Source organism: Ovis aries, chromosome X (genome assembly GCF_016772045.2).
Source record: "Ovis aries strain OAR_USU_Benz2616 breed Rambouillet chromosome X, ARS-UI_Ramb_v3.0, whole genome shotgun sequence".
NCBI lineage: Eukaryota > Metazoa > Chordata > Mammalia > Artiodactyla > Bovidae > Ovis > Ovis aries.
In genome coordinates this window covers 53,244,711-53,270,411 of record NC_056080.1, presented here as the reverse complement: position 1 = coordinate 53,270,411, position 25,701 = coordinate 53,244,711, and positions in this window count along the sequence as shown.

Here is a 25,701-nt window from a genome sequence, read left to right as displayed (position 1 = left end):
AAAGGAGCAGTCCCAAGATGGCAGAGGAATAGGACGGGATATCACTTTCTCCCCAAGAAATCCATCAAAAGATCATTTGAATGTTGAGCAACCTCCACAAAACAACTTCTCAACGCTGGCAGACGACTCCAGACACCCAGTAAGGCAGCCCAATCTCTTCAACAGCAGGTAGAACAGAATATAAAAGAGAAAAACAGAGACAAAAGATTTAGAGATGGAGACCCATCCCGGGGAGGGAGTCCTGAAGGAGGAGAAGTTTCCACACCGTAGGAAACCCTCTCACAGGCATGTCTGTGGGGAGTTTTGGAATCTCAGAGGCAACATAACTGGGAGGGGGAGGAAAAAAAAAAAAAACACAGAATACATGCCTAACCGCAACTGCCAGCAGAGAAGTGGCCCAGAGGCTTTTGTCTGCCACCAGCAAGCGGGGGCTGGGCAGGGAGGTGCAGGCAGCATCATCGGTTTTTAGGGTAACAACCGGGCCTGAATGCCATGAGAACAATCTTAGGGAACTAATGTGAGATAGCAACCCAAACCGTGGGATCGCCAGAGAGATTAAGAAAAAGAAAGAAAGAAAGAAACTTTCCCATGAAAGTCACTTCCTGGTGACCCGTGGTGCACTCACAGAACAAAGGGTTGAATGAATACCAAAGGAGAGGAAGCCTGCTGCTGTATAGGACCCTCCCTCCCCAGGAGCAGATGAATCAAAGGGAGTCTCCTGCATTGTAGGTAGATTCTTTACCAACTGTGCTATCAGAGGCCAACACTAGGGCAAACTATTATTGCATAAAATAAAATGGATGACCATGGAATTCTGAGATGAAATAATTTGGAGGTACAGTGGATGTAAACTACAGTATTCTCTGCACCAATAGGCTCACTGATATAAGAAGATATCTGTTTGTGTGTGTGTAAAAGATAGAGAATTTAAATGTACATAGGGATAGACTTAAAAGTGTGAAATTATGTGTAGCATGAAACCAGAATAGATGCTTTGATGTGCTATTTATTCCCAGAAACTGCAGTTCAGCTATTACTTGAATATCTTCCAGGTCACATAGATCTTTTAAATTGAAGAGTGATGTGTTCCACCCAGGAATGTGATGTAAAGCCTGCCCTTCCAATCTTCAAGCTCTGCAGTTCTCCAAGCTATCAGATGTTGTCCTTCTTAACCATGCTTAGCTTCAGATTCGTCATCAGGATAATAGGAATAGGCATAATCCACTGTATGGATACTGTGTGGTTTAAATGAGATAAAGCACATGGGCACCCTTTACATATTCAATAAATGGTAGCACATCATTGGCTCTGCCACATGACAGTTGGATGTCACACAGATGTTCATCTCAGTGAGAAAATAACTCATAAAGCCTTATCTAGGCTGATTTTGGGGGTCACTGTTAAGACATGAAATATCAGTGATGTCACATACTCCATAGTAAAATGTCAGAAAAAAACAGTGTGGAAATTTCTACCATTTTCTCAAAGCTGATCTATGGGTGAGAGTTTTCAAAGATTGTGAGGAGTAGGAGGACATGGAGTTCATCTCTCCCACAAACATGTCAATAATATACTACACAGAGTCAGGATAAAAGAATAAGAGAATATAGAATGCATTGCTTTTCACAAGTACATTAAGAATACATCTACAAATGGAACAGTTTTCACAGAGCATCTACTGAATGCTAGCAGAGGACTTCAGACACATAAAAGGACAAAACACACACACACACACACACACACACACACACACACACACAATCTGGAAGGATAAAAGAAAGGAAAAAAGAAGAGTGAAGGGACCAGCATCCCTGGGGGTGAGGAGCTGAAGGAGAGGAGGGCTCCCTACACTCAAGAAAGCACCCTCATACTGGGGAAGATCACCAGGGACTTTGGGAGATAGGGGTATCAGAGGGGAACACAGCAGCCAATCTGTGGAAGACAAGGCAGACTAAGACCGATGCCATTGTGCGCCACAGCTTTGTGCACTCCAGGTTGAGCTGTGTGTCTTAATATGTTGTCTAGGTTGGTCATAACTTTCCTTTCAAGGAGTAAGCATCTTTTAATTTCATGGCTACAATCACCACTGGCAGTGATTTTGGAGCCCCCCCAAAATAAAGTCAGCCACTGTTTCCACTGTTTCCCCATCTATTTGCCATGAAGTGATGGGACCAGTTGCCATGATTTTAGTTTTCTGAATGTTGAGCTTTAAGCCAACTTTTTCCACTCTCCTTTCACTTTCATCAAGAGGCTCTTTTAATTGGAGGCTAATTACTTTACAATATTGTGGTGGTTTTCACCATACATTGACATGAATCAGCCACAGGAGTACATGTGTCCTCCCATCCTGAAATCCCCTCCCAACTCCTTCCCCACCCCATCCCTTTGGATTGTCCAAGAGCACCAGTCTTGAGTGCCCTGCTTCATACATCAAACTTGCGCTGGTCATCTATTTTACATATGGTAATATAAGTTTCAATGCTATTCTCTCATATCATCTCACCCTTGCCTTCTCCCACATAGTCCAAAAGTCTGTTCTTTATATCTGTGTCTCTTTTGCTGTCTTGCATATAGGGTCATCATTACCGTTTTTCTAAATTCCATGTATACGCATTAATATACTGTATTGGTGTTTCTCTTTCTGACTTTCTTCATTCTGTATAATAGGCTCCAGTTTTATCCACCTCATTAGAACTGACTCAAATGCATTCTTTATTATAGCTGAGTAATATTCCATTGTGTATATTACCACAACTTCCTTATCTATTCATCTGCCGATGGACATCTAGATTGTTTCCATGTCTTAGCTATTGTAAACAGTGCTGAAATGAACATTGGGGTATATCTGTCTCTTTCAATTCTGGTTTCCATGGTGTGTATGCCTAGCAGCGGGATTACTGGGTCATATGACAGTTCTATTTCCAGTTTGTAAAAGGAATCTCCACACTGTTCACCATAGTGGCTGTACTAGTTTGTATTCCCACCAACAGTGTAAGAGGGTTCCTTTTCTCCACACCCTCTCCAGCATTTATTGTTTGTAGACCTTTTGATGGCAATAATTCTGACCAGCGTGAGATAGTACCTCATTGTGGTTTTAATTTGCATTTCTCTGATAATGAGTGATGTTGAGAATTTTTTAATGTGTTTCTTTGCCATTTGTATGTCTTCTTTGGAGAAATATCTGTTTAGTTCTTTGGCTCATTTTTTGATTGAGTCAGTTGTTTATTATTCTGTAGTTGAGCTGTATGAGCTGCCTATATATTTTGGAGATTAATTCTTTGTCAGTTGGTTCTTTTGCTATTATTTTATCCCATTCCAAAGGCTGCCATTTAACCTTATTTATAGTTTCCTTTGTTGCACAAAAGATTTTAAGTTTAATTAGGTCCCATTTGTTTACTTTTGTTTTTATTTTCATTACTCTGGGAGTTGGGTAATAGAGGATCTTACTGTGATTTATATCAGATGGTGTTCTACCTATGCTTTCCTCTAAGAGTTTTATAGTTCCTTGTCTTACATTTAGATCTTTAATCCATTTTGAGTTTATTTTGTGTATGGTGTTAGAAAGTGTTCTAATTTCATTCATTTACAGGGGGTTGACCAATTTTCCCAGTACCATTTGTTAAAGAGATTGTCTTTTCTCCATTGTATGTTTTTGCCTCCTTTGTCAAAGATAAGATGTCCATAGGTGCACAGATTTATCTCTGGGCTTTCTATTCTGTTCCATTGATCTATATTTCTGTCTTTGTGCCAGTACCATACTGTCTGGATGACTGTAATTTTGTAGTATAGTCTGAGTCAGGCAGGTTGATTCTTCCAGTTCTATTCTTTTTCAAAATTGTTTTGGCTATTCAAGGTTCTTGCTGGTTCCATGCAAACTGTGAAATTATTTGTTCTCATTCTGTGAAAAATACAGTTGGTAGCATGATAGGGACTGCACTGAACCTATAGATGGCTTTGGGTACTATACTTATTTTCATTATATTGATTCTTCCAACCCACAAACATGGTATATTTCTCTAATTGTGTCATTTTGATTTCTTTCATCAGTGTTTTATAGTTATATACTTATAGATCTTTTGTTTCTTTAGGTAAATTTAACTCCCCAGGTCAGTATGTGTCCAACATGCTACTGGAGATCAGTGGAGAAATAACTCCAGAAAGAAAGAAGGGATGGAGCCAAGGCAAAAACAATACCCAGCTGTGGATGTGACTGGTGACAGAAACAAAGTCCGATGCTATAAAGAGCAATATTGCATAGGAACCTGGAATGTCAGGTCCATGAATCAAGGCAAATTGGAAGTGGTCAAACAAGAGATGGCAAGAGTGAATGTCGACGTGCTAGGAATCAGCGAACTAAAATGTAATGGAATGGGTGAATTTAACTCAGATGACCATTATATCTACTACTGTGGGCAGGAATCCCTCAGAAGAAATGGAGTACCCATCATGGTCAGCAAAAGAGTTCGAAATGCAGTACTTGGATGCAATCTCAAAAACGACAGAATGATCTCTGTTCGTTTCCAAGGGAAATCATTCAATATCAACGTAATCCAAGTCTGTGCCCCAACCAGTACTGCTGAAGAAGCAGAAGTTGAACGGTTCTATGAAGACATACAAGACCTTGTAGAACTAACACCCAAAAAAGATGTCCTCTTCATTATAGGGGACTGGAATGCAAAAGTAGGAAGTCAAGAAACACCTGGAGTAACAGGCAAATTTGGCCTTGGAATGTGGAATGAAGCAGTGCAAAGACTAATAGAGTTTTGCCAAGAAAATGCACTGGTTATAGCAAACACCCTCTTCCAACAACACAAGAGAAGACTCTACACATGGACATCACCAGATGGTCAAAACCAAAATCAGATTGATTATATTCTTTGCAGCCAAAGATGGAGAAGCTCTACACAGTCAGCAAAAAGCAGACCAGGAGCTGACTATGGCTCAGATCATGAACTCCTTATTGCCAAATTCAGACTTAAAGAAAGTAGGGAAAACCGCTAGACCATTTAGGTATGACCTAAGTCAAATCCTTCATGATGATACAGTGGAAGTGAGAAATAGATTTAAGAGCCTAGATCTGATAGATAGAGGGCCTGATGAACTATGGAATGAGGTTCATGACATTGTACAGGAGACAGGGATCAAGACCATCTCCATGGAAAAGAAATGCAAACAAGCCAAATGGCTGTCTGGGGAGGCCATTTTCACAATAGCTGTGAAAAGAAGAGAGGTGAAAAGCAAAGAAGAAAAGGAAAGATATAAGCATCTGAATGCAGAGTTCCAAAGAATAGCAAGAAGAGATAAGAAAGCCTTCTTCAGTGATCAGTGCAAAGAAATAGAGGAAAAGAACAGAATGGGAAAGACTATAGATCTCTTCAAGAAAATTAGAGATACCAAGGGGACATTTCATGCAAAGATGGGCTCGATAAAGGACAGAAATGGTATGGACCTAACAGAAGCAGAAGATATTAAGAAGAGGTGGCAAAAATACACAGAAGAACTGTGCAAAAAAGATCTTCACGACCCGGACAATCGTAATGGTGTGATCATTCATCTATAGCCAGACATCCTGGAATGTGAAGTCAAGTGGGCCTTAGAAAGCATCGCTTACAAGCAAAGCTAGTGGAGGTGACAGAATTCCAGTTGAGCTGTTTCAAATCCTGAAAGCTGATGTTGTGAAAGTGCTGCACTCAATATGCCAGCAAATTTGGAAAACTCAGCAGTGGCGACAGGACTGGAAAAGGTCAGTTTTCATTCCAACTCCAAAGAAAGGCAATGCCAAAGAATGCTCAAACTACCACACTCATCTCACATGCTAGTAAAGTAATGCTCAAAATTCTCCAAGCCAGGCTTCAGCAATACGTGAACCGTGAACTTCCAGATGTTCAAGCTGGTTTAAAGGCAGAGGAACCAGAGATCAAATTGCCAACATCCGCTGGATCATGGAAAAAGCAAGTGAGTTCCAGAAAAATATGTATTTCTGCTTTATTGACTATGCCAAAGCCTTTGACTGTGTGGATCACAATTAACTGTAGAAAACTCTGAGAGAGATGGGAATACCAGACCACATGACCTGCCTCTTGAGAAATTTGTATGCAGGTCAGAAAACAACAGTTAGAACTGGACATGGAACAACAGACTGGTTCCAAATAGGAAAAGGAGTACGTCAAGGCTGTATATTTTCACCCTGCTTATTTAACTTCTATGCAGAGTACATCATGAGAAGAAACACAAGCTGGAATCAAGATTGCCAGGAGAAATAGCAATAACCTCAGATATGCAATTGACACCACCCTTATGGCAGAAAGTGAAGAGGAACTAAAGAGCCTCTTGATGAAAGTGAAGGAGGAGAGTGAAAAAGTTGGCTTAAAGCTCAACGTTCATAAACGAAGATCATGGCATCTGGTCCCATCACTTCATGGGAAATAGATGGGGAAACTGGAAACAGTGTCAGACTTTATTTTTTGAGGCTCCAAAATCACTGCAGATGGTGCCTGCAGCCATGAAATTAAAAGACGCTTACTCCTTGGAAGGAAAGTTATGACCAACCTAGAAAGCATATTCAAAAGCAGAGACATTACTTTGCAGACTAAGGTCCGTCTAGTCAAGGCTATGGTTTTTCCTGTGGTCATGTATGGATGTGAGAGTTGGACTGTGAAGAAGGCTGAGCACCAAAGAATTGATGCTTTTGAACTGTGGTTTTGGAGAAGACTCTTGAGAGTCCATTGGACTGCAAGGAGATCCAACCAGTCCATTCTGAAGGAGATCAGCCCTGGGATTTCTTTGGAAGGAATGATGCTAATGCTGAAACTCCAGTACTTTTGCCACCTCATGAGAAGTGTTGACTCATTGGAAAAGACTGATGCTGGGAGGGATTGGGGGCAGGAGGAGAAGGGGAAGACAGAGGATGAGATGGCTGGATGGCATCACTGACTCAATAGACGTGAGTCAGAGTGAACTCCAGGAGTTGGTGATGGACCAGGAGGCCTGGTGTGCTGCAATTCATGGGGTCGCAAAGAGTCAGACACGACTGAGTGACTGAACTAAACTGAACTGAACTGATTCCTAAGTATTTTATTCTTTTTGTTGAAGTTGTGAATGGGATTGTTTCCTTAATTTCTCTTCCTGTTTTGTCATTGTTAGTGTATAGGATTGCAAAGAATTTCTGTTTATTAATTTTATATCCTGCAACTTTACTATATTCATTGATTCACTCTAGTGATTTTCTGGTAGTGTCTTTAGGGTTCTCTATGTAGAGGATCCTGTCTTCTGCCAACAGTGAGAGTTTTGCTGATTCTTTTCCAATCTCGATTCCTTTTATTTCTTTTTATTTTATGATTTCTGTGGATAAGTTTTCTGAAACTATGTTGAATATTAGTGGTGAGAGTGGGCGCCCTTATCATGTTCCTGATTTTAGAGGAAATGCTTTCAATTTTTCACCACTAAGGATAATGTTTGCTGTGGGTTTGTCGTATATGGCTTTTATTATGCTGAGGTATATTCCTTCTATACCTGCCTTCTGGAGAGTTTTTGTCATAAATGGATTTTGCATTTTGTCAAAGGCTTTCTCTGCATCTATGGAGATATTCATATGGCTCTTATCTTTCAATTTATTTCTATGGTGTATTACATTGATTGATTTGCCAATATTGAAGAATCCTTACATCCCTGGGATAAAGTCCACTTCGTGATGATGTATGATTTTTAAATATGTTGTTGGATTCTGCTTGCTAGAATTTTCATGAGGACTTTGCATCTATGTTCATCAGTGATATTGGCCTGTATATTTCTTTTTCTGTATTGTCTTTGTCTGGTTTTGTTATCACGGTGATGGTGGCCTCATAGAATGAGTCTGGGAGTTTACCTTACTTTCCAATTTTCTGGAAGAGTTTGAGTAAGATAGATGTTAGCTCTTCCCTGAATTTTTGTTTCAATTCACTTGGGAAGCCACCTGGTCATGCGCTTTTGTTTGTTGGAAGATTTTTTATTACAGCTTTGATTTTTTTTTTTGTGCCTGTGATGGGTCTGTTAATATTTTCTATTTCTTCCTGGTTCAGTTTTGGAAGGTCATTTTTTTCTAAGAATTTGTCCATTTCTTCCAAGCTGTCCATTTTATAGGCATATAATTGTTCATAGCAATCTCTTATGATCTTTCATATTTCTGTATTGTCTGTTGTGGTTTCTCCACTTTCATTTCTAATTTTATTTATTTGATACTTGATTCTTCTCCCATTTTTTTCTTGATGAGTCTGGCTAGTGGTTTGTCTATTTTATGTATCTTCTCATAGAACCAGCTTTAGTTTTGTTGATTATTGCTATAGTATCCTTCATTTCTTTTTCATTTATTTCTTCTCTGATTTTTATGATTTCTTTCTTTCTTCTAACTTTGAGGTTCTTCTCTTCTTTTACTAGTTGCTTAAGGTGTAAAGTTCGGTTGTTTATTTGATGTTTCTCTTGTTTCTTGAGGTAGAGTTGTATTGCTAAGAACCTCCTTCTTAGCACTGCTTTTGCTGAATCCCATAGATTTTTTGGTTGTCGTGGTTTCATCTTCATTTGTTTCCATGCATATTTTGATTTCCTTCTTGATTTCTTCCATGATCTGTTGGATATTCAGAAGCATGTTTTTTACCTTCCATATGTTTGTAATGTTTAATTTTTTTTCTTGTAGTTGACATCTAATCTTATTGCATTGTGATTGGAAAAGATGCTTGAAATGATTTAATTTTTTTAAATTTACCAAGGCTAGATTTATGGCCCAGGATGTTATCTATCCAGGAGAATGTTCTGTGTGCACTTGAGAAAAAGGTGAGTTCCATTGTTTTTTTTTGTTGAATACCCTACAGGTATCAATTAAGTCTAACTGGTCCATTGCATCATTTAGAGCTTGTGTTTCCTTGCTAATTTTCTCTTTGGTTGATCTATCCATAGGTGTGAGTGGGGTATTAAAGTGAAGTGAAGTTGTTCAGCCACGTCTGACTCTTTGAAACCCCATGGACGGTAGCCTGTCAGGCTCCTCCATCCATGGAATTTTCCAGGCCACGATACTGGAGTGAGTTAGTATTTCCTTCTCCGGGGATCTTCCCGACCCAGGGATCAAACCCGGGTCTCCTGCACTGCAGGCAGACTCTTTACCATATGAGCCTCTATGGAAGCCCAAGTCCCCAACTATTATTGCATTCCTGTTAATTTCCCCTTTCATACTTGCTAGCATTTGCCTTATGTATCTAGGTGTGCTTATGTTGGGTACTTAAATATTTCTAATTGTTATATCTTCTTCTTTGATTGATTCTTTGATCATTACATAGTATCTTTCTTTGTCTCTTATCACAGTCTTTATTTCAAAGTCTATTTTATCTGATACGAGTATTGCTACTCCTGCTTTCTTTTGGTCTCTATATGAAATATCTTTTTCTAGCCCTTCACTTTCAGTCTGTATGTGTCCCTAGGTTTGAGATGGGTCTCTCGTTGACAGGGATCTTGTTTTTCTATCCATTTGGCCAGTCTTTCTCTTTTGGGTGGAGCATTTAGCCATTTACATTTAAGATAATTACTGATAAGTAACTAGTCTATTTAATTACACTAGGACCACAGCCTTGTCTAACTCAATGAAACCAAACCATGCCCACAGGGCAACCCAAGATGGGCGGGTCATGGTGGAGAGGTCTGACAGAATGTGGTCCACTGGAGAAGGGAATGGCAAGCCACTTCAGTATTCTTGCCTTGAGAACCCCATGAACAGTATGAAAAGGCAAAATGATAGGATACTGAAAGAGGAACTCCCCAGGTCAGTAGGTGCGCAATATGCTACTGGAGATCAGTGGAGAAATAACTCCAGAAAGAATGAAGGGATGGAGCCAAAGCAAAAACAATACCCAAATGGTAACCAACTCCAGTACTCTTTATTATGCCCAAAGTCCAGGTCCCCAAAACTGAGAGAATAAGACGTCCATAGCAATGCAAAAGCATAAAGGGGTTTTATTGCTAGCTCGAGCTAGGGCTCCCGTTTCATCCAGTGCAGTGGAGTCTTGATGAGAGCCCCGAGCTCTGAATCACAGCTGCTTTTATATAGGCGGTTCTTAGTACAGCTGGCGGGTAATAATTGGCTGAGCCATACGCACACACGATTTTCAAATCCCACATCCCTATCCGGATTGGCTCAGGTTTGGTGCCACTGGGGACTTTCCCAGGGTGTGGTTCCCTGGAATCATGACTCAGATTTTAATCCAGTTTGGCGCCAGTGGGGACTTCCCCAGGGTGTGATTTCCCGGAATCATGACTCAGGTTTTACAAGAATCTGAATCTTAGGCCTAGTATAGCTTGTTGAGCCTGTCATGGCTCAGGTCTGGTCCCTTAACATTCCCCCCTGTCTTTAGTTATACTGAGGAATCTTCCTCAGCATTTTAGGGCAGGGCCTGATATTGCTGCCTAAGTACTAGTACCTGGACTGTATTGATGTGCTCCTTAACAAATGTGATAAGTCTATTTAGGATGCAGGGGCCAAGAGTGAGAATCAGTAGTAGCACTATGAGAGGGCCCACCAGGGTGGAAATCGGCGTTGTTAACCATGGGGACTATTGGAACCAGGACTCAAACCATCCCTGTTGGGCTTCTCACTCTCCTTTTCGTTGGGCTAGCCCTTCCCTTACTTTGGCCATAGATTCTCTTACTACTCCGGTGTGGTCTGTATAAAAACGTTCTTCCCTCAGAGCTGTGCAGAGTCCCCCTTGTTGCAGGAATATAAGATCTAACCCTTTTTGGTTTTGTAAGACCACCTCAGATGGGGAAGTTAGTGATTTCTCTAGGTGACTAACTGATTCCTCTATGCGGGTGATATCTTCATCTATAGCTGCCTGCAAGGAAGTGAACCCTTGGCCTTGTAGGGACAAGGCAGCTATCCCGGTTCTTGCTCCAGCGATCCCAAGACTAAACATGGTTGCTAATGTGATGGCCGTGATGGGCTCTTTCTTATTTCTAGGCATTTCCCTTGGCTGGCTCGCTATTTCCCAATCCCAGTGAGTGTACATAACCTCCTCACATTGGTATAGGATCCTTGGTATTACAGCCACCAAAACACAAAATTCTCTACTCTGATTAAAAACTGATGCATGTAAACAAGGAGTCAGCCCGGTATGGGAACAGACCCATCAACCTCCTGCCTCAGGCACAATCCATTTTGTTTCATCTAGTCCTGTAAGAATAGCAGTTCGGGCGCACAAGGGGGGCTTTTCAGGTGGAACTGTACCTAGGCAAAGTCCCCTTCCCCAAACTTCTCTCATTGTGAGATCGACCCTGCGTTCTCCCCAGTGACATTGAGGTGGATTTGGGCTGGTGGTCAGGTTGTAAGAAACATTTAAGCCTATTGCTTCATAAAAGGGAGGGTAAAGAGTATAACAGGGCCAACAGGATTGGGTTGCATTTGGGTTGGAATGATTTAGGGCTGCAAAGGCTGCCTTAATTAGATCCCATAATGGGTCTGACGTTTTTGAGTCAGGGATGGGGGTCAAGGGGCCGAGGGCCTCTGTTTCATTGAACTGGTTCCCTGGCCAGGAAACGAAGGGCGTAGGGCTCAGTGTTGTAGCCCCCTGGGTCGGGTTTGCCTTAATTACTTTTTGTGAGCCTGGATTCTCGACCTGATTGGGGCCCACACTTTGGGTCCGGATGGGTTCTATTGTCTGGCTAATAACTAGAATTTCTCCAGGGTATAGGCCAGGCCACCTGACATAGAGCTGGAAACCCAAAGATAGCCCAGAAACCCAAGACCTCTCCTGTTTAGCCGACTCCTGATTGAACATTACTTTCACCTGATCAATCTTGTGGCTGGGTCTGTTCCCGACTCTGACTCCAGGTAGGGGATAGACAAACGAGAGGTTGACCAAGTCCCGGTTCCCTACCCCCCATATCCCCGCCCTGTCATTGGAGGTCACACAGCTCCAGGCCCAACAGAAATAATGTTGTAGACCCCCGCAAGTCCCCCAATTGTTCTTTATGTGTCCAGGGCATGCCCATAATCCATAGTTCCTCAGCCATGGTCCCTCCCAACCATTGTCCATCAGTTTCCCCAGGTTAAAGTACAGATCCGGCCACCAAGTATTGAGGGGGTGAATTCCGGTGGTCAAATTGAGTACCTCCAGAGTCAGTCTGTTCCGAAGCTTCCAGATGATTTTGGCGGGTTGGTGCGGGTTAGCGCTGGCTGTTCCAGGGTCGAGGAAGACAGCCACCAACAGGAAAGTCAGAGTGATTCATCCGGGACCTGCCGGCAGATGAGCTTCATTCTTAAAGGATGGGAGGGATGTGGTGTCACCTTCCATTTTTCCTGGGCCTTCTCTTGTTCCTCTGGAGTGGCACGGCACATGTGGTTACAGTGCACCCAAGGTCCAATGCCATCAACCTTCAAGGCAGTGGGGGTGGTGGGAAGAACAACATAAGGACCTCTCCATCTAGACTCTAGGGTTTTAGATTGGTGTTGTTTGATCCATACCCAGTCTCCTGGTCCAATGTTATGTGTAGGGATGGTCCCCTGGTTTTGGCCCTCATGAATGTCTTTAACTAAAGTCCAGATGTGTGTATGCACTTTGCTCAGGGCTAAGATTGCCTCCCGGAACACTCTTAAGGTATGATGAGATTCTGCTTTTCCCTCGAAAATAAGACATATTGGGGGAGGACTTCCATAGACAATGTCAAACAGGGTTAGGTTTAATTTGTAGGGGGTATTGTGCTCCCGGAAGACACGAAGGGAAGGAGGGTCACCCAGTCCCTGCCAGTCTCTATTGCCAACTTTGTTCAAGTTTCTTTTAGGGTTTGGTTCATTCTTTCTACCTGTCCTGAGCTCTGGGGATTGTATTCACAATGCAGTTCCCATTTGTTCCCCAGGGCTGAGGTCAGTCCCTGAACAATTTGGCTCACAAAAGCAGGTCCATTGTCAGAACCAATAGATACCAGCAGCCCAAACCTAGATACTATCTCTTCTAGGAGCTTCTTGGCAACCATCACTGCTGCCTCTCTCTGAGTGGGGTAGGCCTCCACTCACCCAGAGAAGGTGTCCACCAAGACTAACAAGTAATGGTACCCATACTTGCCTGGCCTTACCTCAGTTAAATCTATTTCCCAATGTTGTCCTGGCCTCTCCCCTCGGTACCTTATACCCGTGTGCTGTCCCTTCCCTGGTCTCATCATCTGACACGCTTTACAGGCACGGGCTATGTCTTGTATAGCTGCTTTTTTTGTCGGGGAAACCACAGGCGAGCTGTCTGTAAGAGTGATAGAGTCTTCTTTTCCCAAATAGGTGGTCTGATGTAGGTGTGTGCAGAGTTGTTGACCCAGATCAGCGGGGAGCAATAGATTGCCCTCCTGGTCCCGGTACTATCCGTCCTTCCTTGTAGAATGGTTGCTGTTTTCTCGAATCCAGTCCTGATTGGAGGAGGAGTACTTGGGGGCCGGTGGCAGGGTCCCCATTCCTGGAGCCGGCAATTCCATAGCCAGTACTCAGGTCCAGTAGCTTCCCGTGGCAGCTTGGTGAGCTGCTGCATCGGCAGCTCAGTTGCCTCGAGCCCAGAGATCTTTCCACTTTTGGTGTCCCGGAACATGCACTATGGCTACCGCCTGAGGCTGGTGGACCATTGCCAAGAGTCTACAGATCTCAGGTAAGTTCTTGACTGCTTTTCCCTCTGCCGTTAGGAACCCCTGTTCCTTGTATATTGGGCCATGAATATGCTCTCGAAATGCTTGCCTCATGGGTTCAGTCCAAGACCAGTTTTGGCTTTCTTTACCTCCTTCATACAGTGGTTGGGCCTTCTCAGTGAACGTGATAATCCACAGTCTGCAGTGCCCAATAGTCCCTAGGAATTCCCTCACTTGACGAGGGGTTGCCGGCTCAGGAATCTGCAGAATAGTCTCTTTCATGGCCTGCATCAGCCCCCATCGCCCCTGCTTCATCTTCTGCCCCCCTCACTAAATTTCCCCTAGTCTGTCTATTTTTTTGCAACTTTTTCCTAATGTCTGGGGTTGCCTGATTCACAAAATGCTAGTATAACCACCACGTGACTCATCAGCCTGTGGGTCCATGGGGGTGTACTGTCTGAAAGCTTCCATTAACCTCTCTAAGAAGGCTGCCAGGCTCTCAGTCGGTTCCTGTCTAACCAAATTTACCTTGGCCAAATTTGTTGGTTTCCTGGCGGCTGCTCGAAGGCCAGCCATGAGAGTCTGGCGGTACACTCAGAGACACTCCCTACCTTTAGTGCGCTTGAAATCCCAGTGGGGTCGCATCAGAGGGAATCCCTCGTCAATTGGATTAGGCTGCATGGTAGGTCTTCCGTCCACCCCTGGAACGTTTTTCCTCACCTCCGACAAAATCCGCTCATGTTCCTCTGTGGTGAAGACAGTCATCCCAAGTGGGATCATGGGTGAAAAAGGATAGACTCTAGAAGGTCACTGAGGACAAAACTATACAGATTTCGCTGCTCGAATGGCGAACAGGTTGATGGTCCCTGTCGGCGCCGATTTAGCAGTAAAAGTAGCTTATTCAGACTAGCAAAATGTTACTAATTTGTTCTTTGTCACCAGCACCAATAGATTCTGTGCTCTAGACTTAAAATCAGAAAAATGGTCAGTCATAAGGGACAACAGAGTGGAAGTCTTTTGCCCCATGATTACAGAATAGAACACAGGAGACAAGACGAACACACAGAGAGCAGTGACAATGCCGGCACACACAAAGATGCAACGAACAGAGGAGAGACAAACCTCGGCCGAGAACACAGTACTAGGTCTTCTTGGGCCTCCTGAACCCTCCTATCCCTCGAGGTTACCTTCGGGATCAAGAGAGAAGCTCTCTTCCCTGCAGAGCCAGCAGCCTTCCAGCACGTATGCTGGGCCTCGGTCTTACACTGGCTAGTACGACTAATTCACCCCTGATTAGGCCTGACAAGAGCTCTCTTCTCACTAGAGCCAGCTGCCTTCCAGCACGTATGCTGGGCCTTGGTCTTACACTGGCTAGGATGACTAATTCACCCCGGATTAGGCCTGACAAGAGCTCTCTTCTCATCAGAGCCAGCTGCCTTCCAGCGCGTATGCTGGGCCTCAGTCTTACACTGGCTAACCAAACTTAACACCGGTGTTCAGATATCTTTCCTCCAAGTGAGAAAACCCCTTCTGGGAGAGTGTTATTCTTCTTAGTTAAAGGGATCCTGGACGAGCCCCCAAATGTTGTGCCCAAAGTCTGAGTCCCCAAAACTGAGAGAATAAGACGTCCATAGCAATGCAAAAGCATAAAGGGGTTTTATTGCTAGCTCAAGCTAGGGCTCCCGTTTCATCCAGCGCAGTGGAGTCTTGATGAGAGCCCCGAGCTCTGAATCACAGCTGCTTTTATACAGGCGGTTCTTAGTACAGCTGGTGGGTAATGATTGGCTGAGCCATACTCGAGCACGATTTTCAAATCCCATGTCCCTATCCAGATTGGCTCAGGTTTGGCGCCATTGGGGACTTTCCCAGGGTGTGGTTTCCCAGAATCATGACTCAGGTTTTACAAGAATCTGAATCTTAGGCCTAGTTTAGCTTGTTGAGCCTGTCATGGCTCAGGTCTGGTCCCTTAACATGTTACCTGGAAAATCCCATGGACGGAGGATCCTGGTAGGCTACAATCCATGGAGCCGCAAAGAGTCAGACACGACTGAGCGACTTCACTCTCAGCCGTGGATGTGACTGGTGATAGAAGCAAGATCCGATGCTGTAAAGAGCAATATTGCATAGGAACCTGGAATGTCAGGTCCATGAATCAAGGCAAATTATAAGTGGTCAAACAAGAGATGGCAAGAGTGAACGTTGACATGCTAGGAATCAGCGAACTAAAATGGAATGGAATGGGTGAATTTAACTCAGATGACCATTATATCTACTACTGTGGGGAGGAATCCCTCAGAAGAAATGGAGTACCCATCATGGTCAACAAAAGAGTCTGAAATGCAGTACTTGGATGCAATCTCAAAAACGACAGAATGGTCTCTGTTCGTCTCCAAGGCAAACCATTCTTTATCACAGTTATCCAAGTCTATGCCCCAACCAGTAATGCTGAAGAAGCAGAAGTTGAATGGTTCTATGAAGACCTACATTACCTTTTAGAACTAATGCCCAAAAAAGATGTCCTTTTCATTATAGGGGACTGGAATGCAAAAGTAGGAAGTCAAGAAACACCTGGAGTAACAGGAAAACTTGGCCTTGGAATGCAGAATGAAGCAGGGCAAAGACTAATAGACTTTTGCCAAGAAAATGCACTGGTCATAGCAAACACCCTCTTCCAACAACACAAGAGAAGACTCTACACATGGACATCACCAGATGGTCAACACTGAAATCAGATTGATTATATTCTCTGCAGCCAAAGATGGAGAAGCTCTATACAGTCAACAAAAACAAGACCAGAAGCTAACTGTGGCTCAGATCATGAACTCCTTACTGCCAAATTCAGACTCAAATTGAAGAAAGTAGGGAAAACTGCTAGACCATTGGGTATAATCTAATCAAATCCCTTATGATTATACAGTGGAAGTGAGAAATAGATTTAAGGGCCTAGATCTGATAGAGTGCCTGATGAACTATGGAATAAGGTTTGTGACATTGTACAGGAGACAGGGATGAAGACCATCCCCATGGAAAAGAAATGCAAAAAGCAAAATGGCTGTCTGGAGAGGCCTTACAAATAGCTGTGAAAAGAAGAGAGGTGAAAAGCAAAAGAGAAAAGGAAAGATATAAGCCTCTGAATGCATAGTTTCAAAGAATTGCAAGAAGAGATAAGAAAGCCTTCTTCAGTGATCAATGCAAAGAAATAGAGGAAAAGAACAGAATGGGAAAGACTAGAGATCTCTTCAAGAAAATTAGAGATACCAAGGGAACATTTCATGCAAAGATGGGCTTGATAAAGGACAGAAATGGTCTGGACCTAACAGAAGCAGAAGATATTAAGAAGAGGTGGCAAGAATACACAGAAGAATTGCACTAAAAAGATCTTCACGACCCAGATAATCATGATGTGTGATCACTAATCTAGAGCCAGACATCCTGGAATGTGAAGTCAAGTGGGCCTTGGAAAGCATCGCTACAAACAAAGCTAGTGGAGGTGATGGAATTCCAGTGGAGCTGTTCAGATCCTGAAAGATGATGCTGTGAAAGTGCTACACTCAATACGCCAGCAAATTTGGAAAACTCAGCAGTGGCCACAGGATTGGAAAAGGTCAGTTTTCATTCCAACTCCAAAGAAAGGCAATGCCAAAGAATGCTCAAACTACCGCACAGTTGCACTCATCTCACGTGCTAGCAAAGTAATGCTCAAAATTCTCCAAGCCAGGCTTCAGCAATACATGAACCGTGATATTCCAGATGTACAAGCTGGTTTTAGAGAAGGCAGAGGAACCAGAGATCAAATTGCCAACATCCGCTGGATCATGGAAAAAGCAAGAGAGTTCCAGAAAACATCTATTTCTGCTTTATTGACTATGCCAAACCCTTTGACTGTGTGGATCACAATAAACTGTGGAAAATTCTGAAAGAGATGGGAATACCAGACCACCTGACCTGCCTCTTGAGAAATCTGTATGCCGGTGAAAGTGAATGAGGAGAGTGAAAAAGTTGGCTTAAAGCTCAACATTCAGAAAATGAAGATCATGGCATCTGGTCCCATCACTTCATGGGAAATAGATGGGAAACAGTGGAAACAGTGTCAGACTTTATTTTTTGGGCTCCACAATCACTGCAGATGGTGACTGCAGCCATGAAATTGAAAGACGCTTACTCCTTGGAAGAAAAGTTATGAGCAACCTAGATAGTATGTTCAAAAGCAGAGACATTACTTTGCTGACTATGGTCCATCTAGTCAAGGCTATGGTTTTTCCAGTGGTCATGTATGGATGGAGAATTGGACTATGAAGAAGGCTGAGCGCCAAAGAATTGATGCTTTTGAACTGTGGTGTTGGCGAAGACTCTTGAGAGTGCCTTGGACTGCAAGGAGATCCAACCAGTCCATTCTGAAGGAGATCAGCCCTGGGATTTCTTTGGAAGAAATGGTGCTGAAGCTGAAACTCCAGTACTTTGGCCACCTCATGCAAAGAGTTCACTTATTGGAAAAGACTCTGATGCTGGGAGGGATTTGGGACAGGAGAAGGGGACGACCGAGGATGAGATGGCTGAATGGCATCACTGACTCGATGGACATGAGTCTGAGTGAACTCTGGGGGTTGGTAATGGACAGGGAGGCCTGGCGTGCTGCGATTCACGGGGTCACAAAGAGTCAGACACGACTGAGCGACTGAACTGAACTGAACTGAACTGGTAATCCTGTTACCATTTACTATGTTGTTTGGGTTCATCTTTATAAACCTTTACTGTGTGTTTCCTGTCTAGAGAAGATCCTTTAGCATTTGTTGAAGAGCTGGTTTGGTGGTGCTGAATTCTCTCAGGTTTTGCTTATCTGTAAAGTTTTTGATTTCTCCTTCATATGGAATGAGATCCTTGCTGAGTAGAGTAATCTTGGTTTTACATTTTTCTCCTTCATCACTTTAAGTATATTCTGCCATTCCCTCCTGACCTGAAGAATTTCTATTGAAAAAATCAGCTGTTATCCTTATGGGGATCCCCTTGTGTGATATTTGTTGTTTTTCCCTTGCTTCTTTTACTATTTGCTCTTTGTGTTTGATCTTTGTAGTTTGATTAATATGTGTCTTGTTCTGATTTGCCTTGCATTTATCCTGTTTAGGACTCTCCAGATTTCTTGGACTTGGGTGATTATTTCCTTCCCCCTATTAGGAAAGTTTTCAACTATTATCTCCTCAAGTGTTTTCTCATGCTCTTTCTTTTTGTCTTCTTCTGGGACACCAGTGAGTCGAATGTTGGGGTGTTTAACATTGTCCCAGAAGTCTCTGAGGTAGTCTTCATTTCTTTAATTTTTTAAAACTTTTTTCCTCTCTGCTTCATTTATTTTCAGCATTCTACCTTCCACCTCACTTATCACTTCTTCTGCCTCAGTTATTCTACTGTTGGTTGTATCCAGAGTGCTTTTGATCTCAGTTATTGTATTATCCATTACTGACTGATTCTCTTTCTCAGTCCTTGTCTCTAGTCTATTTATCTGTAATTTCATATTGTTTTCAAGATTTTGGGTCATCTTTACTATCATTGTTGTGAATTCTTTTCAGGTAGACTCCTTATCTCCTACTCTTTGATTTGGTGGGTTTTTTTCATGGTCCTTCACCTGCTAAATATTTCTCTGCCTTTTCATTTTGTTTTGATTGCTGTGTCTGCAGTGCCCTTTCTGCAGGCTGGAACTTCGTGGTTCCTCTTAATTGTGGAGTCTGCTCCCTGTGGGTGGGGCTGGACTAATGGCTTGTCAAGGTTTCCTGGTTGGAGGACTTATGTCTGTGTTCTGGTGGGTGGATCTGGATCTCTCTGGAATGCAATGAACTGTCCAGTGCTGAGTTTATGGGTTTGACATGGCTTCTGTGCATCCCATCTTTTAATGTTCAGGATCGTGTTCCTGTTTTGCTGGAAAATTAGCTTGGTGTGTCTTTCACTTGATCTTGATGGCCCTTGAATGGAGGTTTTTTTCAGTGTAGGTGTGGAGACTTTTGGGATGAATTCTTGTCTATTAATGTTCCCTGGAATCACAAGTTCTCTGATATTCTAGTTTTGTAATTATGCCCTCTGCCTCTCCCTTTTGGTCCTTTTCTTACAGTAGGCTCAAGACTTCTCCATCCATACAGCATAGAAGATAAAACCCTTAGGTTACTGGTGAAACAGTTCTCCACAGCCAGGAATACCCAGAGAGATTCACAGAGTTATATAGAGAAGAGAAGAGGGAGAAGGGAGATAGAGGTGACCAGGAGGAGAAAAGGGGAGAGTCAAAAGAGGAGAGAGAGCAATCTAGCTAGCAATCAAATCCATAAGTGAGAATGGATATTGAAGATTAGATTCTTAGAGGTACAAAATTGATAACAAGTATCAAAAATTAAAGTACTCTTTAATTTTTTACTCAAGTACTCTTGCCTGGAACATCCCATGGACGGAGGAGCCTGGTGGGCTGCAGTCCATGAGGTCGCTAAGAGTCGGACACGACTGAGCGACTTCACTTTCACTTTTCACTTTGATGCATTGGAGAAGGAAATGGCAACCCACTCCAGTGTTCTTGCCTGGAGAATCCCAGGGATGGGGGAGCCTGGTGAGCTGCCATCTATGCGGTTGCACAGGGTTGGACACGACTGAAGTGACTTAGCAGCAGCAGTAGCAAACATTAAAAGCCTAAAATAGAGGTTAGACTCTCAAAAATACAACATAAAAAATACAAAACAAAATCAATCACAAAAATTAAAAACATATATATATATATATAGAATTTGCTTAAAAAAATAGGGTTATTTTTGAAAGCTAATGGTAGGCTATAAAAACGAAAGTTAAAGGAGTAATAACTAAATTTTTTTAATTAAAAAATGATAATAGTAAAAATATATATAGGAATTTCTCTGGAGCTGTTGTGGGCAGTGTGGTGTCAGTTCAGTGTCAGATAGTCCCTTGTTAGGGCTCGTACTTGTTCTTGAAGTCTATAGGTGCACCTAAAATGCACAGTCTCCAGTATTAAGTACAGGATTTTAATCTGGTGCACCTGTCACTTCCAGTGTGATTCCCCCTTCTTTGATTATTTTGGCTATTTCTGTTTGCAAGTCTCTTCAGTGTCTAATTTCTGCCCTGACATAGCGGGTGAAAGTGCCCACTTATTTAGGCTCATTAGTTCAGTTGTGATGTGGAGAGTGAGGGACACTGCAAACGAATACCGCTGGCATGTGTGGAGTGCTCGCAGTAGACGGACCACACTAGGCTTGCCACAGCCCAAGGTGGCATGTACTTCTCAAATCTACATTGCTCAGTCTCCAGGGTACTCTGCAGGGGCACTGTCCCAAGTGAACCCTGCTATTCATGCAGTTCCCAGGACTAAGCCACTCAGGTTCTCGGGTGTTCTGCAGGGGCACAGACCCAGATGGCCTGGGTGGTTTGTGCTCTTCCCAGCTCCGAGCAGCTCAGGTGACCGAGTGCTTGATGAGTGCACCCTCCCAGTGGGCCGTGCATCTTATTCACCTGCCCTGTCCAAGCCACTTTGTTTCCCAGGTGTGCTGCAGGAGCACAGTCCCAGGCATGCTGTGTGTCTCCTCTGAACAGCTTATCTCAGGATGTGACACTCCTGGAAGATGTCAACCATTCAGGATTCCAGGAAGATGTGGTTAGCAACTGGGAATCTGCTCACACTTTGGTGGAAGATGTGATTTCTTAGGTAAAGATTGCAGCAGCCCCTACTTTCTGGCTCTGGTATTTGCAGGCCTGCCTTTCTGCTTCTGGGGAGGGAGGGTCCTATACAGCAGCAGGCTTCCTCTCCTTTGGTATTCATTCAACCCTTTGTTCTGTGAGTGCACCACGGGTCACCAGGAAGTGACTTTCATGGGAAAGTTTCTTTCTTTCTTTCTTTTTCTTAATCTCTCTGGCGATCCCACGGTTTGGGTTGCTATCTCACATTAGTTCCCTAAGATTGTTCTCATGGCATTCAGGCCCGGTTGTTACCCTAAAAACCGATGATGCTGCCTGCACCTCCCTGCCCAGCCCCCGCTTGCTGGTGGCAGACAAAAGCCTCTGGGCCACTTCTCTGCTGGCAGTTGCGGTTAGGCATGTATTCTGTGTTTTTTTTTTTTTTTCCTCCCCCTCCCAGTTATGTTGCCTCTGAGATTCCAAAACTCCCCACAGACATGCCTGTGAGAGGGTTTCCTACGGTGTGGAAACTTCTCCTCCTTCAGGACTCCCTCCCCGGGATGGGTCTCCATCTCTAAATCTTTTGTCTCTGTTTTTCTCTTTTATATTCTGTTCTACCTGCTGTTGAAGAGATTGGGCTGCCTTACTGGGTGTCTGGAGTCGTCTGCCAGCGTTGAGAAGTTGTTTTGTGGAGGTTGCTCAACATTCAAATGATCTTTTGATGGATTTCTTGGGGAGAAAGTGATATCCCCGTCCTATTCCTCTGCCATCTTGGGACTGCTCCTTTTTATATAAATATATTTGTGTATTTGGTTTTGACTGTACCGAGTCTTTGTTGCTGCATGGACTTTTCTCTAGCTGCAGAGAGCAGAGACTACTCTCTAGTTGTGGTACACTGGCTTCTCATTGCTGTGGCTTCTCTCATTGCAGAGCACAGGCTCTAGGGTGTGTGGGATTCAGTAGTTAGACTCAGTAGCAGCACTTAGACTCAGTAGTTTTGGTTCCCGGGCTCCAGGGCACAGACTCAATGGTTGTGGGGCATGGGATTAGTTGCTCCTCAGCATGTTAGATCTTCCTGGATCAGGGATCAAACCTGTGTGTCTCCTGCATTGGCAGGCAGATTCTTCACCACCAAGCCACCAGGGAATCCCTGCAGCTTTATCTGTAATAGAAAATATTTGGAGACCAAAATGTCCACCAACACGTGTATGGCTAAAGGAACTATGGCACATCCATACCACAGACTACTACACAGGAGTAGAAAGGAGTGGACTTTTGACACACACAGCTTGTATGTACCTCAAGGGCATTATGCTGACTGGAAGAATTCCACCTGAAAGGTCACATAGTGCATGACTCCTTTTTACATAATCGTCTCAATGGAGAACAGTATAATGGTTGCCCAAACTTAGGGATGGTGCCAGGGAGGGTAGTGGGTATGACTATAAAAGGATAACAGGAGGAAGATCTTTGTGGTGATGGACCAGTTTTGCATCTTGATTACAGCAGTGGCTACACAAACCCACACATATGAAAAAATGACATAGAACCATACACATGCTTTGTACCAGTGCCAGTTTACTGGTATTGATGTGGTATTATAGTAATGCAAGATATAACTATCTTGGGGGATATATGAGCTATTAAGCATCTTGAGGGGAGACTGTGTGAAGGGTGCCTGGGACCCTCCTGCACTATCTTTGCAACTTCCTGTGCATCCATGATTTAAAAAATGTTAAACAGAAACAAAAAAGCAACAGCCACACACACCCACACACATATCCCATCAGATCTAGTGCTTCTTCTGGGATTCAACCAATAAAATTGACAGAAAGCATTTAAAAAACAAGCCAGAAACAACATCACATAGATGTTTTATGCATCATTGGTGACGAGGTAAGGGCAGAAAGGAAACCCAAGGAGGACAAGTGATGGCTTGCACCATGGGGACAGTATTATGCAGAGTACAGAACCATTGTTATCTAGCTGCCCTTGCCATGGAGGAACTCCTCCCAGCATGCCCTAAGGTGGTCCTAAAATTACTAGAGGAAAGATTGCTACATTCCTGGAGCTGGATTGGATCACAAGCTGATAAGATTCCTCATCACAAGTCTGGATCCTGTTCTTCCCCCGACCATGTTCCCAAAAGGATTCTGCCCAAGGGGTTGGCAGTGTTGGCTTTCCTGACCCCCTCTATTCTGGATCTAAGATGAAAGTTTTAGATTTAGTCTTTCCATTCTTTTAGGAGCATTCTTTTCTGAAACATTCTTTTGTTTTTCTGCTGCCTCTGTTTTGGGCTCTTCTCTTTTTCCTGTGCCCGTTCTTGTAGAAGAGGGGGTTGGGTGGAGCCAGAGTTGAGCATCAAGTTACTAAGTTCTTGTATTAGTTCATCCCAGGAGGAAGAATGAGAGGTTGCTTTTCTCCCCGTTGAGATTCCAGAAGTGTTCCCCATATATCTCTGGCAGTAGCAGCATTCACATTTGAATCTCTTCTGATCTATATCACACGAAGAAGAGGTTTTTGCTTTTCTGTCAGTCTGATAAGGTGCCATGGGCTTGACATATCTCCGTTTGGTGTGTTCCACTAACTTCTTTTTATTCTGAGGTAACCTGGAATTTCCCCATTGTTGTTCTTCTTCCATCCTGTCAAGGAAAACACACACACACACACACACACACACACACACACGTTAGAAACATAAGGAGAATATTTAAAACATGGCTTGTTATGTATCACCTGCTAACATACCATACACACATTTCAGAAAGAGTCCCTGACAATTTCATCAACTGAAATCTATGTTTCTAATGTATTTGTTTGGTCATGTCTCTTAGTGGGCACCAATATAAATGATTTAGTCTGAAAAATTAGGATATTGGTTTTAAACCAAATTGCTTCCTAACTGAATTACACATGCCACAAGAAACCTCAGAATTGCATTTCTCTAAGTGGAGAGTACAGATCACAGTTTCTTTTCTTTTCTTTTTTTTTCTCTTGAAATCATTTAGCTCTTCTCTTTTATTCTGTTAATATAGTGAACTACATTGATTTTTGTGATAAGAACACTTAGCATAAGATGTATACTCTTAGCAAACTTTTAAGTATGCAGTACAGTATGGTTACCAATAGACACAGTGTTTTTTTTTTTAAATGTACAAATACCCATATCTGAAGTACCACTACACAAAACAGCCCGCTCTTTATCCTTTCCCCCCCTCCCCCATTTAATTGAGGCATAATTGACAAAGCAAAAATGTATGTTTTTAAGATGCACAACGTGATGATTTGATATACATATACATTGTGTTATGATTACATATCAAACTATATCTTCTTGATTAAACATTATAGTATGGATTCACGTTCACATATGAAAGATGTTTTCTGTGATTTCTTTGCTTCCTTCACATTGCTTATGTGGAATTTGTACTGTCAAGATTCAAATTATTGGCTCTCGATGGCAATTGTTATGTATCTTCTTGTTTGAGCTTATTTCCATATTTGAACCTGTATATAGCATATTGCTCCCTGGTAATACCAGGGCTTCCCTGGTAGCTCAGCTGGTAAAGAATCTGCCTGTGATGCAGGAGATCCCAGTTCAATTCCTGGGTGGGGAAGATCTGCTGGAGAAGGGATAGGTTACCCACTCCAGTATTCTTGGGCTTCTCCGGGGGCTCAGCTGGTAAAGAAGCTGCCTACAATGAGGGACGCCTGGGTTCGATCCCTGGGTTGGGAAGATCCCCTGGAGAAGGGAAAGTTTACCCACCACAGTATATTCTGCTCTGGAGACTCCCACGGACTCTTTTAGTCTATGGGGTCACCAAGAGTCTGGCATGACTGTGCGACTTTCACTCACTCAGTCACAGTATATTGCACACTCCATCTCTGCAGTGGTGAATAGCCCTGCGGCTTCATGGGTGCTGGATTCCTTGACTTAACTTTATGTTTACACAAACAGCAGTCTAGCTAAACAGAATAGTCTTTTGTCATTCCTTTTATTATTGTAGGAATTGCTTCCATGTCTTCTGGAATCAAATATTTCTGGAGCCATCTTAGGAAAACCTGCTACAGACTGTATTTGTAAAAACGAATTTAAAAATACATTTTCTTTCTGCTGAATCCAAGGAAAAAGAAATTCTTCCAAAAGTTCGAGACCTTGCTAGAAATATATCTCAGTGCCGATCGTTCTCTGTTCACCAAAAGAAAGAAAAGAAAGAAAGAAAGAAAAGAAAAGAAAAGAAAGAAAGAAAGAAAGAAAGAAAGAAAGAAAGAAAGAAAAGAAAGAAAGAAAAGAAAAGAAAATTCATCCATATTTACACAGTTCGTCATCACGGATTTTTTTCTCTAACATTTCCTTTCTGTTTGCACTCTCTATTTTGAGGAAATAAATTATCCTTATGTTCTTGTACTTCTTTCTTCAATAACTATTGT